The following is a 7,732-nucleotide window of genomic DNA, read 5'->3' as shown; positions in this document are numbered from 1 at the left end:
GCAAAACTCCTTTACTACTTATGTGTCTCATTTCCTAATCTAATACCCTCAACATCACCCGACTTAATTCGACTACATTCCATTATCCTCGTTTTGTTTTTGTTGATGTTCATCTTATATCCTCCCTCCAAGACACCATCCATTCCGTTCAACTGCTCTTCCAAGTCCTTTGCTGTCTCTGACAGAATTACAATGTCATCGGCGAACCTCAACGTTTTTATTTCTTCTCCATGGATTTTAATACCTACTCCGAATTTTTCTTTTGTTTCCTTTACTGCTTGCTCAATATACAGATTAAATAACATCGGGGAGAGGCTACAACCCTGTCTTACTCCCTTCTTAACCACTGCTTCCCTTTCATGTCCCTCGACTCTTATAACTGCCATCTGGTTTCTGTACAAATTGTAAATAGCCTTTCGCTCCCTGTATTTTACCCCTGCCACCTTTAGAATTTGAAAGAGAGTATTCCAGTCAACATTGTCAAAAGCTTTCTCTAAGTCTACAAATGCTAGAAACGTAGGTTTGCCTTTCCTTAATCTTTCTTCTAAGATAAGTCGTAAGGTCAGTATTGCCTCACGTGTTCCAGTATTTCTACGGAATCCAAACTGATCTTCCCCGAGGTCGGCTTCTACTAGTTTTTCCATTCGTCTGTAAAGAATTCGCGTTAGTATTTTGCAGCTGTGGCTTATTAAACTGATTGTTCGGTAATTTTCACATCTGTCAACACCTGCTTTCTTTGGGATTGGAATTATTATATTCTTCTTGAAGTCTGAGGGTATTTCGCCTGTTTCATACATCTTGCTCACCATATGATAGAGTTTTGTCAGGACTGGCTCTCCCAAGGCCGCCAGTAGTTCCAATGGAATGTTGTCTACTCCGGGGGCCTTGTTTCGACTCAGGTCTTTCAGTGCTCTGTCAAACTCTTCACGCAGTATCGTATCTCCCATATCATCTTCATCTACATCCTCTTCCATTTCCATAATATTGTCCTCAAGTGCATCGCCCTTGTATAGACCCTCTATATACTCCTTCCACCTTTCTGCTTTCCCTTCTTTGCTTAGAACTGGGTTTCCATCTGAGCTCTTGATGTTCATACAAGTGGTTCTCTTATCTCCAAAGGTCTCTTTAATTTTCCTGTAGGCAGTATCTATCTTACCCCTAGTGAGATAAGCCTCTACATCCTTACATTTGTCCTCTACCCATCCCTGCTTAGACATTTTGCACTTCCTGTCGATCTCATTTTTGAGACGTTTGTATTCCTTTTTGCCTGCTTCATTTACTGCATTTTTATATATTCTCCTTTCATCAATTAAATTCAACATTTCTTCTGTTACCCAAGGATTTCTACTAGTCCTCGTCTTTTTACCTACTTGATCCTCTGCTGCCTTCACTACTTCATCCCTCAAAGCTACCCATTCTTCTTCTACTGTATTTCTTTCCCCCATTCCTGTCAATTGTTCCCTTATGCTCTCCCTGAAACTCTGTACAACCTCTGGTTCTTTCAGTTTATCCAGGTCCCATCTCCTTAAATTCCCACCTTTTTGCAGTTTCTTCAGTTTTAATCTACAGGTCTTAACCAATAGATTGTGGTCAGAGTCCACATCTGCCCCTGGAAATGTCTTACAATTTAAAACGTGGTTCCTAAATCTCTGTCTTACCATTATATAATCTATATGATACCTTTTAGTATCTCCAGGGTTCTTCCATGTATACAACCTTCTATCATGATTCTTAAACCTAGTGTTAGCTATGATTAAGTTGTGCTCTGTGCAAAATTCTACCAGGCGGCTCCCTCTTTCATTTCTTAGCCCCAATCCATATTCACCTACTACGTTTCCTTCTCTCCCTTTTCCTACACTCGAATTCCAGTCACCCATGACTATTAAATTTTCGTCTCCCTTCACTATCTGAATAATTTCTTTTATTTCATCATACATTTCTTCAATTTCTTCGTCATCTGCAGAGCTAGTTGGCATATAAACTTGTACTACTGTAGTAGGTGTGGGCTTCGTATCTATCTTGGCCACAATAATGCGTTCACTATGCTGTTTGTAGTAGCTTACCCGCACTCCTATTTTCCTATTCATTATTAAACCTACTCCTGCATTACCCCTATTGGACTTCGTGTTTATAACCCTGTAGTCACCTGACCAGAAGTCTTGTTCCTCCTGCCACCGAACTTCACTAATTCCCACTATATCTAACTTTAACCTATCCATTTCCCTTTTTAAATTTTCTAACATACTTGCCCGATTAAGGGATCTGACATTCCACGCTCCGATCCGTAGAACGCCAGTTTTCTTTCTCCTGATAACGACATCCTCTTGAGTAGTCCCCGCCCGGAGATCCGAATGGGGGACTATTTTACCTCCGGAATATTTTACCCAAGAGGACGCCATCATCATTTAATCATACAGTAAAGCTGCATGCCCTCGGGAAAAATTACGGCCGTAGTTTCCCCTTGCTTTCAGCCGTTCGCAGTACCAGCACAGCAAGGCCGTTTTGGTTATTGTTACAAGGCCAAATCAGTCAATCATCCAGACTGTTGCCCTTGCAACTACTGAAAAGGCTGCTGCCCCTCTTCAGGAACCACACGTTTGTCTGGCCTCTCAACAGATACCCCTCCGTTGTGGTTGTACCTACGGCACGGCTATCTGTATCGCTGAGGCACGCAAGCCTCCTCACCAACGGCAAGGTCCATGGTTCATGGGGGGGGGGGGGGGGGGGAACCCTTCCTTACACGCCGTAAATTATCTATGTCTTCTGTCCTTCCTCTGTCCAGCCTCACAGTAGCCGACTGGTTCCAATATAGCTTCATTATAATACGTAGGTCTTTACCATCCAAACCAATGCTTCTTAAAATGTCAACACCCTTCTGGTGTTTTACTCTGTCGAAACATACATATGATAAATATGTAATAAGAACACGTCCAAGGAGATATTCTTTTTGCAAATAAGTTCTAAATATTCACAATGTCGGCTTTCACGGGATGATTGTACAACAGAAAATTGACACTTAAATGATTATCGCATTGCTGCAAGTTTTCTCCATATTAACATACCAGATGTTACAGAAGATTTTGAAGAAAAGTTACCCTGTTCGTATATGTGCAGTGCATTACCTTTCGACATCGATGAGCGCGATTGGTTGACAGGGACAGTTGTCTAAATACAATATAAAAAAAATAACCAAACGAATTAAACTTCACAGGCTACTTCTATTACAGGTCGTACCAACTTGTGCTCTTTTGGTCGCAAAACTAAAAGGAAACAATGCGGAATACGGCGCTATGTCATACAGAAGGGACAGGTACAGTCTGTTAGTTATACACAGCCATAACGGACGCCTCATTTATTCTCTAAGAAAGTACTACAATGTGTCTGGCAACTTAACTGTGCTCACAATGCGTGCTAAGAGCAGCTGATAGCCCTCATCTCGTGGTCGTGCGGTAGCGTTCTCGCTTCCCACGCCCGGGTTCCCGGGTTCGATTCCCGGCGGGGTCAGGGATTTTCTCTGCCTCGTGATGGCTGGGTGTTGTGTGATGTCCTTAGGTTAGTTAGGTTTAAGTAGTTCTAAGTTCTAAGGGACTGATGACCATAGATGTTAAGTCCCATAGTGCTCAGAGCCATTTGAACCATTTTTGAGCAGCTGATATCTCATGCGTGCGCACACAACAAGGGCCTGAGTAAGCACACGATTCGTCAAATGGCGTCTTTAAGAGCTTTCATGCCACCACTAATAATACGTGACAGTTTAGTCGGAAAATAAAAGCATTTTACTAGCGTTTCCGGTTCGATGTATTGCACAACTAGACACATGTATTGTGTTCAATGATATGCACTCGTTTGTTGTAAGCGCTCTGTTTGACATTAAGGAACGAATTTCTTAGGGTCAAAGCATACTTACCTGGCACAGGGGATACCGTGATCATGAAGGCGGTTCCTCTAGGACGAGGCTCCTCCATTGCTCATCGGTTGTGCTGACCTCTGCGTCGGGTGCATAGTTTTTGGTAGTCCGGATTGCGCTCGCGCAGACCCGGTCTAATACTAAATAAACATAGTTAATTCCAAATTATGGAATATCAAGGATGGATTGTATATAATACGGCGAAAATCAATGGAAGAGCTTCGTCCTTGAGGAACCGTCTTCATGGTTACGGTATCCCCCGTGCCAGGTAAGTATGCTGTCACCCCGAGAAACTCGCTCCTTTATGTCATACAGAGCGCATCACAACAAACGAGTGCATATCATTCTACACATTGCGTGTGGCCAGTTGTGCAATACATCAAGCCGGAAACGCTAGTAAAATGCTTTTACTTTCCGAGTAAACTGTCACATATATTAATCGTGGGATGAAAGTAATTAAAGACGCCATTTGACGAAACGACGCTTACACAGGTCCTAGCTGTTTGGTCAAATTGGGCCGAGTAGTTCCCTTTAACGATAGCAGATGGCTCCCATATCGAGGGATGCGCACGCATGAGATATCAGCTGATCCCAGCATGCATTGTGGGCACAGTTAGGTTAGAGTAGAGTTCTGTCTTCGCCAAGCCAGACACATTGTGGTACTTTTTTAGGAAATAAATGATGTGTTTTTTATGGCTGTGTATAACAAATAGATTGTACGTGTACCTTCTGTGTGACACAGCTTCCTTTTACTTTTGCGACTAAAAGAGCACAAGTTGATACGAACTATATTAGAAATACCTTGTGAAGAATAAGTCTTCCGGTTATTTTTTTAGATTCTTAGAAATAGCTTGTGAAGAATAAGTCTTCCGGTTATTTTTTTAGATTCTATTTAGACAACTGTTCCTGTTAACCAATCACGCTGATCGATGTCGAAAGGCAATGTACTGCACAGATAAGAACAGGGAAAATGTTCTCCAAAAACGTCTGTAACATCTGGTATGTTAATATGTAGAAAACTTTCACTAACGTTTGCCGTTAATGTCATGTTCTATGGAGATCTATTGTTTCGTGGTGGCTCATTAATAAGTATTGCGGCAACTTTATTTTCTAAAACTGGTGTAATAATGAGAAACGGAAGTGAAATGAAACATTTCTTAATATTTTGACGAAGTGGAGAAAGTCACTTTAGGACGACACTTCTCAAGATAATGGAACCATGCAACAAACATCAAGCGCAACACTGTAAAAAAAAGGATTATGTAATTAATATGTGTTACAGCATTTTGACACTTTTTTACTCAGATAATTGGTTTGGTTCACGTCCTACACAACTTGAGACCAAATAAGTAAAAGGCATGTTATGTGTGATGATACATAATTAGTTAAATTACCACACTGTGTGTTCAGCCAGCTCGATATAGCTGCCCAGGTGTGTGTGTGAGAGATTACTCTAGCTCATTGAAGAATTTGTCCAACAGCTAGTAACGTTTCCTTTCTTTCTTTGTGCCCCTGCCGACGACTCAATCATCCTACTGTATGGTGGTTTATCTTCTTTACTCCTAAATTATTTAAACTAACATTTACAAACAAATAAAAAAAGTGTTTGTGGTACCATAACAATTCAAGAGGAACAAGTCATTTGCAGGTTTTTGTTCTGCATCCAAAATTCAATAATGTATACAGACTAAATGTGGCTTGATTTACAGTGGAGTGAAAGAATACATTGCAGAATAATCAGTAGTAAAAGTGGATGGATTTACAGAGGAGTGGAAGGATACATATTACGTAATATTTAGTAAGAGTCACTCTGTGTGTGTGTGTGTGTGTGTGTGTCATAAGCCTTTGATGAACTGAGAGATGGTTACAATTCAGTTGTCAGGGCTTTCTTCTCTTGACAGTATGTCGAGTCTTCATAGAATTGTTTTATTTGGTCGATGTAACGACAAGTTATAAAAGGTAATCCACCACAGTAAGTAAGTGGACAAGTAAACTCTTTTCATGCTGCTTACATTAAAACTCCAAGGTTGTTTCTTCAACACTGATGTTTGCCCTTGTAATGCTTCATTATTGTACAGAATAGGACGCTAGAATAGTCACACCGACGATTCTGAATTCTCACTGTAGAGCACATATCAGTAAATCGTTACGTGGATGCGTATGTCAGGTGCTGTGAAATGGTCAGGACCACCACAACAAGAAGGTGACATGACATCGGTGATTTAGTAACTGTTTAAAATTACTTCTGCGAGCTGTATAAATGCACTGACATGACAGCAATATTGCTTAGTGGAACTATAAAAAAAAACTTTATATGAAATTTCTCTCACTGTTATATGAACACTATTATATGCATACTGTCGTAAAGTATCTTCAAATTGTTCAGTGATATAGTTATTTTATAACAATATTATGGAAAGGGAAGAGGAAACAGATGAGATGGCACAGTTTGGTTTATTTATTTACCTTAATTATCCAGTGATCATCTAACAATGACATAGGAATTGTCAAGGTAGTGCAGTGCACATCAATAGCTCTAAATACGCATAGAATATATAACATGATTTAGAAGGACAGGAACAGGTGGTCATCAGGATCGGAGAGTAGCCAGCTCTGGCCTTGACTAGAAAACCATCTCGGTATTCGCCTGAGTTATTTAGTACTACCTCAGAATACCAACATCAGGATGGTCCAACAGATTGACACCATCTTCCCAAATATGAGATCAGTGTGCAGTGGAACTGATAGTTAAGGACATGTAGGATGCAAGGAGCTTATGATGGAAAGAAATAAAGTAAAATGAGAAAAATCATTTGTGTACCTGGGAAGTTTAATGACATGTAATGGAAGCCGAACAGAAAATTTGTTGTTGTTATGGTCTTCAGTCCTGAGACTGGTTTGATGCAGCTCCCCATGCTACTCTATCCTGTGCAAGCTTCTTCATCTCCCAGTACCTACTGCAACCTACATCCTTCTGAATCTGCTTAGTGTATTCATCTCTTGGTCTCCCCCTACGATTTTTACCCTCCACGCTGCCCTCCAATACTAAATTGGTGATCCCTTGATGCCTCAGAACATGTCCTACCAACCGATCCCTTCTTCTGGTCAAGTTGTGCCACAGACTTCTCTTCTCCCCAATCCTATTCAATACTTCCTCATTAGTTATGTGATCTACCCATCTAATCTTCAGCATTCTTCTGTAGCTAAATCTTATGTCTGAAGTGTAGTACTGTACCCAGGCGAATCATGGACAGGTAAAAAGAAATATAATATGTGTTGTCTGAAGAAGGATGATATTTAGAAAGTTTCGAAATGTAACTATGGAGAAGAAAGTTTTCAGGTAAAGTGGGGTGACAGATTTAAACCTGGAGAAGTAAGGAAGACAATAGGGGAAGAAAGATGATAATTGGAAGCTATCAAAATGAGGAAAAAATCTTGATGGGGCATTTACGGCATAGGAATTGTCTGCATCAAAAGAGTTATAGAGTGAATAATGGATGAAATCAGAGGAAGAACATTGGAATGATGAAGACATTACAAGTGAGCGACAGATAAGGGAGATTCTCGGGTCTGGACGAGAAGGAGAGCATTTGGTAGACTATTCCTCGTAATACGTTTCCGCCTGAAAAAATACAACTATGTTCATCAAACTATCTTTACGTGTAATAATCTGTTTGTTGTGTCTCACTGCGACTCAGCTTTCCCGTTATATGGCGAGTAGCAACTATCTTTCTCCAAATGTTCTTACATTCCATTCTGGGTCTTCCATAATTTCGATTTAGCTATGTTAATTATTTATTACTCCGTATGTTTAATTATTATTAG

General features: G+C 40.4%; 1 pseudogene; it reads left to right on the top strand.

The window, feature by feature from the left end:
- Nucleotides 1–3,899: 3,899 nt before the first annotated feature.
- Nucleotides 3,900–4,041, top strand: LOC126178485 (U1 spliceosomal RNA; annotated as a pseudogene).
- Nucleotides 4,042–7,732: the final 3,691 nt, after the last annotated feature.

The sequence above is a fragment of the Schistocerca cancellata genome, chromosome 3 (genome assembly GCF_023864275.1).
Source record: "Schistocerca cancellata isolate TAMUIC-IGC-003103 chromosome 3, iqSchCanc2.1, whole genome shotgun sequence".
Classification (NCBI taxonomy): domain Eukaryota; kingdom Metazoa; phylum Arthropoda; class Insecta; order Orthoptera; family Acrididae; genus Schistocerca; species Schistocerca cancellata.
Note: the sequence above shows the minus strand (reverse complement) of the source record. Positions and strands in the feature narration are given on the sequence as shown.